This window comes from Balaenoptera acutorostrata, chromosome 8, assembly GCF_949987535.1.
Source record: "Balaenoptera acutorostrata chromosome 8, mBalAcu1.1, whole genome shotgun sequence".
Taxonomy (NCBI): Eukaryota; Metazoa; Chordata; class Mammalia; order Artiodactyla; family Balaenopteridae; genus Balaenoptera; species Balaenoptera acutorostrata.
The window spans coordinates 45,487,712-45,499,940 of NC_080071.1; positions in this window are offsets into that span (position 1 = coordinate 45,487,712).

A 12,229-nucleotide genomic window follows, 5' to 3' on the forward strand; every position below is an offset into this window, starting at 1 on the left:
TTGTTTCCTGACAAATAATGTTAGGACAAGGGGATGTCAATATGCAAAGGAATACAGTTGACCCTTCCATTACACCATACATGAAAACTAAGCTACAATGATGGATGATAGAGCAAAATATAAGAGCAAGAGCTATAAAACTCTTAGAAGAAAACACAGGAGTAAATATCTGTGACATTTATTAGGCAAGCCTTCTTAGATATGACATCAAAGGCAAAAACAATAAAAGAAATAAAAAGATAAATTAAACTTCATCAAACTGAAAATTTTTGTGCTTCAAAGGGCACCATCAAGAAAGTGAAAAGATAGCCTAAAAAACAGTACTATTTGCAAAACATATCTGATGAGGAACTTGTATCTAGAATATATGAAGAACTCTTACAACTTCATAATACAAATGTAAGCAGCCTAATTTTTTAAAAAGTGGGCAAACTAGGCATTTCTCCATAGAAGGTATATAACCAGTAAGCACCTGAAAATGTGTTCAACCTAATTATCTACTAGGGGAATGCCAGTCAAAACCATAATTAGACAACAATTCACACTGGTTCGAATGACCATAATCAAAAAGACTAAAATGACAACAAATATTGGCAAAAACGTGGAGAGACTGGAAACTCCATTCATTGCTTGTGGGAATGTAAAATGACACAGTCACTTCGGGAAAATGTTTGGTGGTTCCTCAAAAAGTTAAACATATAATTATCACATGACCTAGAAATTCTGCTCCTAAATAAATAGCAAAAGAATTGAAAATATTATTCCAACTATACTAATTATCATTTTAAATGTGAACTGAGTGAACACATCAATTAAAAGACAAAAATTGTCAGAGTAGATAAAAAATCAAGACCCAACTATATGTGTCCACAAACTCAGTTTCAATATAAAGACTCAACATAAGTTAAAAAATGGGAGAAGATAATACATGATAACACTAATCAAAATAAGGCTGGAGTAGTTATGTTGATTTCAGACAAAGCAGAAGGGGACAGTTATGAGGGAGAACAAAGGTTGTTAAGTAAACACAAATGAGTTAATTCTCCAACAAGACATAACAATCATAACTGTGTAGGCATCTAACAGAGTGTTGAAATACATGAAGAAAAACTGATGAACAGAAAGGATAAACAGATAAATCTAATAATTGGAGACTTTAATGCCTTTGTCAGTACTTCTCAAAACCATCAAAATCATCAAAAACAAGACAAGTCAGAGAAACATTCACAATCAAAAGTTGCCTAAGTATGACTAACTCTAATGTGGTAGACTGGATGGGATCCTGGAACACAAAAATGACATTAGATAGGCCCTGTGAGGCACTGGGCATCCTGACTGCAGAGGAGAAGGTGAGAAATGAGCTGTCGACTGGAGCAGTGAGCAGCCTTGCTGAGCATCAGACGAGTGACCTAATAGAGCCAATCTGCAAGGACTGGAAAGGAAGGGCCAGATACAGCAACTTATTCATGGCTATAAAAGGGAGAGCTTGACAGGCCCATACCACTGGACCTCTAGAGACTTTCCTGAGTGAATTACAACAGGAGAAAAATCAGACTTCTATGCAGTGGATGCTTGATGCATTTTTAGAAGCCTAAGTCATGTGGCTGACAGGGTCTTGGTGCTCTGGCTGGGTGTCAGGCCTGAGCCTCTGAGGTGGGAGAGCTGAGTTAAGGACATTGGTCCACCAGAGACCTCCTGGCCCCTCATAATATCAATGGGTGAGAGCTCTCCCAGAGATCTCCATCTCAACGTTAAGACCCAGCTCCACTCAATGACCAGCAACCTCCAGTGTTGGACACCCCATGCCAAACAGCTAGCAAGACAAGAACACAACACCACCCATTAGCAGAGAGGCTGCCTAAAATCATATGAAGTTCACAGACATGCCAAAGCACACCACCGGATGTGGTCCTGCCCACCAGAAAGACAAGATCCGGCCTCATCCACCAGAAAACAGACATCAGTCCCCTCCAACAGGAAGCCTACACAACCCACTGAACCAACCTTACTCACTGGAGGCAGACACCAAAAACAACAAGAACTACAAACCTGAGTGTGGATACAGCGTCTCTGCGCGCAGCTTGCCTCCGCCATTTTGAATCTGCACTCGGCCAAGGAGCTGAGGTGTCTGGAGCAGCCATTTCACTGGAGGAACTGTGGTCTGCAGGGCCAGCCGGGTGCAAGGCCTCTGCGTGTGGCATCCTGTCAGCAAGTGAAACTAGAGGAAGCACAAAGAAAAAGAGAGGAAAAAAAAAAAAGAGTTTGCAAGAGGGTTTCATTATTAAAAGTTTTTAAAGTAGGGGGGTTAGGAGAAGATGGCAGAAGAGTAAGACGCGGAGATCACCTTCCTCCCCACAGAAACATCAGAAATACATCTACACGTGGAACTGCTCCTATAGTACACCCACTGAACACTGGCAGAAGACGTCAGACCTCCCAAAAGGCAAGAAACTCCCCACATACCTGGCTAGGGCAAAAGAAAACAGAAAAAACAGAGACAAAAGAATAGGGACAGGACCTGCAACAGTGAGAGGGAGCCGTGAAGGAGGAAAGGTTTCCACACACTAGGAAGCCCCTTCGCTGGCGGAGACTGCGGGTGGCAGAGCGGGGAAGCTCCAGAGCCACGGAGGAGAGCACAGCCACAGGGGTGCGGAGGGCAAAGCGGAGAGATTCCCGCACGGAGGCTCGGCGCCGAGCAGCACTCACCAGCCCGAGAGGCTTGTCTGCTCACCCGCCGGGGCAGGCGGGGGGCTGGGAGCTGAGGCTCGGCTTCGGTCGGATCGCAGGGAGAGGACTGGGGTTGGCGGCGTGAACACAGCCTGAAGGGGTTAGTGCACCACAGCTAGCCGGGAGGGAGTCAGGGAAAAGGTCTGGAGCTGCCGAAGAGGCAAGAGACTTTTTCTTGCCTCTTTGTTTCCTGGTGCGCGAGGAGAGGGGATTCAGAGCGCCGCGTAAAGGAGCTCCAGAGACGGGCGCGAGCCGCGGCTCTCAGCGCGGACCCCAGAGGCGGGCATGAAACGCTAAGGCTGCTGGGGCCGGCACCAAGAAGCCTGTGTGCAAGCACAGGTCACTATCCACACCTCCCCTCGGGAGCCTGTGCAGCCCGCCACTGCCAGGGTCCCGTGAGCCAGGGACAACTTCCCCAGGAGAACGAACGGCGCACCTCAGGCTGCTGCAACGTCAAGCCGGCCGCTGCTGACGCAGGCTCGCCCCGCCTCCTCCGTACCCCTCCCTCCCCCCGGCCTGAGTGAGCCAGAGCCCCCGAAGCAGCTGCTCCTTTAACCCTGTCCTGTGTGAGCGAAGAACAGACGCCCTCAGGTGACCTACACGCAGAGGCGGGTCCAAACCCAAAGCTGAAACCAGGGAGCTGTGGGAACAAAGAAGAGAAAGGGAAATTTCTCCCAGCAGCCTCAGAAGCAGCGGATTAAAGCTCCACAAACAGCTTGATGTACCTGCATCTGTGGAATACCTGAACAGACAACAAATCATCCCAAATTGAGGAGGTGGACTTTGGGAGCAAGATATATTATTTTTTCCCCTTTTCCTCTTTTTGTGAGTGTGTATGTGTATGCTTCTATGTGAGATTTTGTCTGTATAGCTTTGCTTTCACCATTTCTCCTAGGGTTCTGTCCGTCCGTTTTTTTTTTTTTTTTTACTTAAAAATTTTTTTTTCTTTTTTTCTTAATAATTATTTTTTATTTTAATAACCTTATTTTATTTTATCTTACTTTATTTTATTTTATTTTATTTTATTTATCTTCTTTCTTTCTTTCTTCCTTTCTATTTTTTCTCCCTTTTATTCTGAGCCGTGTGGATGAAAGGCTCTTGGGGCTCCAGCCAGGCATCAGGGCTGTGCCTCTGAGGTGGGAGAGCCAACTTCAGGACACTGGTCCACAAGAGACCTCCCAGCTACAGGTAATACCAAATGACGAAAATCTCCCAGAGATCTCCATCTCAACACCAAGACCCAGCTTCACTCAACAACCAGCAAGCTATAGTGCTGGACACCCTATGCCAAACAACCAGCAAGACAGGAAAACAGCCCCATCCATTAGCAGAGAGGCTGCCTAAAATCATAGTAAGGGCACAGACACCCCAAAACACACCACCAGATGTGGACGTGCCCACCAGAAAGACAAGATCGAGCTTCATCCACCAGAACACAGGCACTAGTCCCCTCCACCAGGAAGCCTACACAACCCACTGAATCAACCTTAGCCACTGGGGACAGATACCAAAAACAACGGGAACTACGAACCTGCAGCCTGCAAAAAGGAGACCCCAAACACAGTAAGATAAGCAAAATGAGAAGACAGAAAAACACACAGCAGATGAAGGAGCAAGGTAAAAACACACCAGACCTAACAAATGAAGAGGAAATAGGCAGTCTACCTGAAAAAGAATTCAGAATAATGATAGTAAAGATGATCCAAAATATTGGAAATAGAATACACAAAATGCAAGAAACATTCAACAAGGACCTAGAAGAACTAAAGAGGAACCAAGCAATGATGAAAAACACAATACATGAAATTAAAAATACTCTAGAAGGGATCAATAGCAGAATAACTGAAGCAGAAGAACGGATAAGTGACCTGGAAGATAAAATAGTGGAAATAACTACTGCAGAGCACAATAAAGAAAAAAGAATGAAAAGAACTGAGGAAAGTCTCAAGAGACCTCTGGGGCAATATTAAATGCACCAACATTCGAATTATAGGGGTCCCAGAAGAAGAAGAGAAAAAGAAAGGGACTGAGAAAATATTGGAAGAGATTATAGTTGAAAACTTCCCTAATATGGGAAAGGAAATAGTTAATCAAGTCCTGGAAGCACAGAGAGTCCCACACAGGATAAATCCAAGGAGAAACATGCCAAGACACATATTAATCAAACTATCAAAAATTAAAGAAAACATATTAAAAGCAGCAAGGGAAAAATGACAAATAACACACAAGGGAATCCCCATAAGGTTAACATCTGATCTTTCAGCAGAAACTCTGCAAGCCAGAAGGGAGTGGCAGAACATATTTAAAGTGATGAAGGAGAAAAACCTACAACCAAGATTCCTCTACCCAGCAAGGATCTCATTCAGATTTGATGTAGAACTTAAAATCTTTACAGACAAGCAAAAGCTGAGAGAGTTCAGCACCACCAAACCAGCTTTACAACAAATGCTAAAGGAACTTCTCTAGGCAAGAAACTCAAGAGAAGGAAAACACCTACAATAACAAACCCAAAACATTTAAGAAAATGGGAATAGGAACATACATATTGATAACTACCTTAAATGTAAATGGATTAAATGCTCCCACCAAAAGACACAGACTGGCTGAATGGATACAAAAATAAGACCCATATATATGCTGTCTACAAGAGGCCCACTTCAGACCTAGGGACACATACAGACTGAAAGTGAGGGGATGGAAAAAGATATTCCATGCAAATGGAAATCAAAAGAAAGCTGGAGTAGCAATTCTCATATCAGACAAAATAGACTTTAAAATAAAGACTATTACAAGAGACAAAGAAAGACACTACATAATCATTAAGGGATCAATCCAAGAAGAGGATATAACAATTGTAAATATTTATGCACCCAACATAGGAGCACCTCAATACATAAGGCAAATACTAACAGCCATAAAAGGGGAAATCGACAGCAACACAATCATAGTAGGGGACTTTAACACCCCACTTTCACCAATGGACAGATCATCCAAAATGAAAATAAATAAGGAAACACAAGCTTTAAATGATACATTAAACAAGATGGACTTAATTGATATTTATAGGACATTCCACCCAAAAACGACAGAATACACATTTTTCTCAAGTGCTCATGGAACATTCTCCAGGACAGACCATATCTTGGGTCACAAATCAAGCCTTGGTAAATTTAAGAAAATTGAAATCGTATCAAGTATCTTTTCCGACCACAACGCTATGAGACTAGATATCAATTACAGGAAAAGATCTGTAAAAAATACAAACACATGGAGGCTAAAAAATACACTACTTAATAACGAAGTGATCACTGAAGAAATCAAAGGGGAAATCAAAAAATACCTAGAAACAAATGACAATGGAGACACGACAACTCAAAACCTATGGGATGCAGCAAAAGCAGTTCAAAGAGTGAAGTTTATAGTAATACAAGCCCACCTCTAGAAACAGGAAACATCTCAAATAAACAACCTAACCTTGCACCTAAAGCAATTAGAGAAAGAAGAACAAAAAAACCCCAAAGTTAGCAGAAGGAAAGAAATCATAAAGATCAGATCAGAAATAAATGAAAAACAAATGAAGGAAATAATAGCAAAGATCAATAAAACTAAAAGCTGGTTCTTTGAGAAGATAAACAAAATTGATAAACCATTAGCCAGACTCATCAAGAAAAAGAGGGAGAGGTCTCAAATCAATAAAATTAGAAATGTAAAAGGAGAAGTAACAACTGACACTGCAGAATTACAAACGATCATGAGAGATTACTACAAGCAACTCTATGCCAATAAAATGGACAACCTGGAAGAAATGGACAAATTCTTAGAAATGCACAACCTGCCGAGACCGAACCAGGAAGAAATAGAAAATATGAACAGACCAATCACAAGCCCTGAAATTGAAACTGTAATTAAAAACCTTCCAACAAACAAAAGCCCAAGACCAGATGGCTTCACAGGTGAATTCTATCAAACATTTAGAGAAGAGCTAGCACCTATCCTTCTCAAACTCTTCCAAAATACAGCAGGGGGAGGAACACTCCCAAACTCATTCTATGAGGCCACCATCACCCTGATACCAACACCAGACAAAGATGTCAGAAAAAAAGAAAACTACAGACCAATATCACTGATGACCATAGATGCAAAAATCCTCAACAAAATACTAGCAAACAGAATTCAGCAGCACATTAAAAGGATCATCCACCACGATCAAGTGGGGTTTATCCCAGGAATGCAAGGATTCTTCAATATACACAAATCAATCAATGTGATACACCATGTTAACAAATAGAAGGATAAACACCATATGATCATCTCAATAGATGCAGAAAAAGCTTTCGACAAATTTCAACACCCTTTTATGGTAAAAACCTTCTAGAAAGTAGGCATAGAGGGAACTTACCTCAACATAATGAAGGCCATATATGACAAGCCCACAGCCAACATTGTTCTCAATTGTAGAAAACTGAAACCATTTCCACTAAGATCAGGAACAAGACAAGGTTGCCCACTCTTCACCACTATTATTCAACATAGTTTTGGAAGTTTTAGCCACAGAAATTAGAGAAGAAAAAGAAATAAAAGGAATACAAATCGGAAAAGAAGAAGCAGAACTGTCACTGTTTGCAGATGACATGGTACTATACATAGAGAATCCTAAAGATGCTACCAGAAACCTACTAGAGCTAATCAATGAATTTGGTAAAGTAGAAGGATACAAAATTAATGCACAGAAATCTCTTGCATTCCTATACACTAATGATGAAAAATCTGAAAGAGAAATTAAGGAAACACTCCCATTTACCATTGCAACAAAAAGAATAAAATAACTAGGAATAAATCTACCTAAGGAGACAAAAGACCTGTATGCAGAAAGCTATAAGACACTGATGAAAGAAATTAAAGGTGATAGAAACAGATGGAGAGATATACCATGTTCTAGGATTGGAAGAATCAACATTGTGAAAACAACTCTACTACCCAAAGCAATCTACAGATTCAATGTAATCCCTATCAAACTACCAATGGCATTTTTCACAGAACTAGAACAAAAAATTTCACAAATTGTGTGGAAACACAAAAGACCCCGAATAGCCAAAGCAAACTTGGGGAAGAAAAACCGAGCTGGAGGAATCAGGCTCCCTGACTTCAGACTATACTGCAAAGCTATAGTAATCAAGACAGTATGGTACTGGCACAAAACCAGAAATATAGATCAATGGAACAGGATACAAAGTCCAGAGATAGACCCAGGCACGGGGTCATCTTATCTTTGATAAAGGATGCAAGAATATACAATGGAGAAAAGACAGCCTCTTCAATAAGTGATGCTGGGAAAACTGGACAGCAACATGGAAAAGAATGAAATTAGAACACTCCTTAACACCATACACAAACATAAAGTGAAAATAGGTTAAAGACCTAAATGTAAGGCCAGACACTATAAATCTCTTAGAACATATATAAAGAACGCTCTATGACATAAATCACAGCAAGATCCTTTTTGACCCACCTCCTAGAGAAAAGGAAACAAAAGAAAAATAAACAAATGGGACCTAATGAAACTTAAAAGCTTTTGTACAGCAAAGGAAACCATAAACAAGACAAAAAGACAACTCTCAGAATGGGAGATAATATTTGCAAATGAAGCAACTGACAAAGGATTAATCTCCAAAATATACAAACAGTTCGTGCAGCTCAATATCAAGAAAACAAACAATCCAATCCAAAAATGGGCAGAAGACCTAAATAGACATTTCTTCAAAGAAGGTATACAGATTGCCAACAAACACATGAAAGGATGCTCAACATGACTAATCATTAGCGAAATTTAAATCAAAACTACAATGAGGTATCACCTCACACAGTACAGAATGGCCATCATCAAAAAGTCTAAAAACAATAAATGCTGGAGACGGTGTGGAGAAAAGGGAGCCATCTTGCATTGTTGTTGGGAATGTAAATTGATACAGCCACTATGGAGAACAGTATGGAGGTTCCTTACAAAACTAGAAATAGAACTACCATATGACCCAGCAATTCCACTACTGGGCATATACCCTGAGAAACCCATAGTTCAAAAAGACTCATGTACCACAATGTTCATTGCAGCACTATTTACAATCGCCAGGACATGGAAGCAACCTAAGTATCCATTGACAGATGAATGGATAAATAAGATGTGGCACATATATACAATGGAATATTACTCAGCCATGAAAAAAACAAAATTGAGTTATTTGTAGTCAGGTGGATGGATCTAGAGGCTCTCATACAGAGTGAAGTAAGTCAGAAAGAGAAAAACACATACTGTACGCTAACACATATATGTGGAATCTAAAAAAAAAAAAAACTGAAATGGTTCTGAAGAACCTAGGGGCAGGACGGGAATAAAGATGCAGTCGTAGAGGATGGACTTGAGGACACGGGGAGGGGGAAGGGTAAGCTGGGATGAAGTGAGAGAGTGGCATGGACATATATACACTATCAAATGTAAAATAGATAGTTATTGGGAAACAGCTGCATAGCACAGTGAGAGCAGCTTGGTGCTTTGTGACCACCCAGAGGGGTGGGATAGGTAGGGTGGGAGGGAGACGCTAGAGGGAGGGGATATGGGGATATATGTATACGTATAGCTGATTCACCTTGTTATACAGCAGAAACTAAGACAGCATTGTAAAGCAATTTTACTCCAATAAGGATGTTAATAAAAAACAAATAAAGAGAACCAGACCATGCTGGCACCCTAAAAAAAAAAAAAAAAAAGACGTTAGATAAAAACTAAAGAAAAATAAAGAGTGTGTCCTTTATTTAATAACAATTTATCGATATTGGTTCATTAGTGGAGACACATGTACCAGGCTAACGTAAGATGTAAACACTAGGGGAAACTGTGTGTAGGAAGTTTATACAATTGTTTCTGCTTTTCTGCAAATCTAAAACTCTCCTATAATAAGTAAATAAGTTTACTAAAAAATAAACCGGGTAGAAATAAAAATTTAGACATCTCTAACTTTGAAAATGGAGAAAAAGGAGGTCAGGTTTAAAGAGTTCAGACATTCTTACATTATTAAGAAGGAACCTAGAAGAAGAAATGATAAATATGCTTTGTTAAATTAGGTATGATATATTAACCTTCTTATTAACCTGTTTTCCTACAGAAGTGGGAGGAGATATATTGCTAAAGAAAGCAATCTCAGCAGTTGTCTTAAGAACCCAACCAACTGCTTTTGGTTTCTCCCATGCATCTCTAGTGATCTGAGAGAGCAATGCCCTTTACTGACAATCTAACCTCTCTTTTAATAGGAAGACATCAATTCCCATTGTTACTTCCAAAAATATAGGAGCAGTGGTGAATATTTGAGAATGAATTGCCTAGAAACTACTATTGCAATACCAGAGCTCTCAATCTTTTGGTTTTCTCTAGACCCCTCCTTCCCCTGTAATCACTTTGTGATACAGAACACACTTCGTAGTGCTTCTAACTTCTATGGCAGTCCTCTTTCATTCCCATGCTGATGTAACTTTGCTTCTTCAATTACATCTCATCTGCTTGTCACTGTTCAACTGTATTCCATATATTATATTATTAACACTTCTCCTGTGATTTTTGGGTATTTGCTATGGGAGGGAATGGCTGGTGGGGGCGGGGAAGGTGGCTGTGTTGCATCTATCATTTTGAAACAGTAATCCTTTCCACACAAATATCCATGTTTGAGTCATTCTCTGCGTAGGACCTCTGGAGCTCCTGCTCAATGGGGCATTTAGCTTAAATCAATATTTTTATAAGATGCTTTTGCAACTCAAGTTGCATGAGCTTTAAAAGACAGGAAAATAGGAACTGGAAATTGGGCAATGTTACATAGTAATGAGCATTAGCAGCGCTAAGTGACCCTGATCACATCACAATTTTGTTTCAGGGCCTTTGACTGTAAATGACTCTAATAATAGATTTGGTTGGTCATAAGCACAAAAAGTATCATTATTAAACTATTTATAGAAATAATATACAAATTTTATATAAAAGCAAGATGCAATATTGAAAAAGGTTTTTAAATGACATTTATTTTTATATATCAGTAATGTTAAAAAGTATCTATATGCTTAATATACTAGCAATAAAAATTGGAGTTATAATTTTTAAAAATCTATCTCTATAAAATATAGTTTTAAATTAGTGTTTATTTTATTCAACATATTATACGATGACACAATGATCAAATGTAGTACTGAAACTGTATGCCACTAAGTTTGACTTTCCAAATACTGTCTCTTTGAAATTAAGGAATTAGATAAGGAGATTAACCTTCTTTGGTAAATATCTATATTCTCTAGTGGTACTAAAATGCTGTGGAATAATCAGTAGGATGGTTTATTTCAAACTAGGTGCATTTTTCCCTTTTGTTTTTATTAAACAAGTGAATTCATATTATTCTTTATGAGGCTGCATTAATAGTTGGGAATGCAAATATTTATTTCTCAGAGTGTCTCTTTTTTTCTTCCATATATATCAGGAGAAGCTCACCATGTAAAAGACTGTAAATGAAACCATAATAAAATGATGATACAACTATTTCTTACTTGCCATGATACTTCTTTCCTTAAAATAATCCACAGCCTTTATATGTGCCTATTTTTATAAGATTATGATCCAAATAAGATCAAGTTGCCTGGCTACTGTATTTATTAATCTCCAAGATGTATAAATTTCTCAATGATTACAAATGAATAAAAAAATATTAATTTTTAATATCATCCTCCTTCAGGTTGAATATTACTGTCATTTCTGTTTTCACACCTGAAGACATGCCAAAATAAATGATTAAATAAAAATATAAATATTTAATATTACATTACAATGCATAAAAATAGTAAGGCTAGTTGTGAAAATTCACATCAGATCATATATCTTTTTCATCTAAAATGACCCAGTGTTAATAATGATACCGCTTGAATCAATGAGATGATAAGGTCAGGAAAAATTTGATTACTAGATTAAATTTGTAAGCTTTGTTTCTATGTAAAGCCACATACAATCTTAACAACACACCACAAATACAGACTAAAGTCAATGTGATTATATATCCACATCTATTTCAATAGCAGTCCATTCTCAGAAAAAGTTGTGTCAACATGTTAGTGATGATAGGAAGTTTTGGCTATCAACACAAAAGCATCACCTCTACAGCAAGAACAAAGCATAATGTCTTCTAAATATTGAGTTGGTAAACTTACATCTTCACTTTTAAACTTTCATCCAAACTTTTCTATTCCTACTATCCTAATTCAAGAGAAAGTATCTCTTCCCTGGACCATCACAATTTCTTTTTTTTTTTTTTTTTTTGAATTTTATTTTATTTATATTTTTATATAGCAGGTTCTTATTAGTATCTATTTTATACATATTAGTGTACATATGTCAGTCCCAATCTCCCAATTCATCACACCACCCCCTCCATCACCACTTTCCCCCCTTGGTGTCCATATGTTTGTTCTCTACATCTGT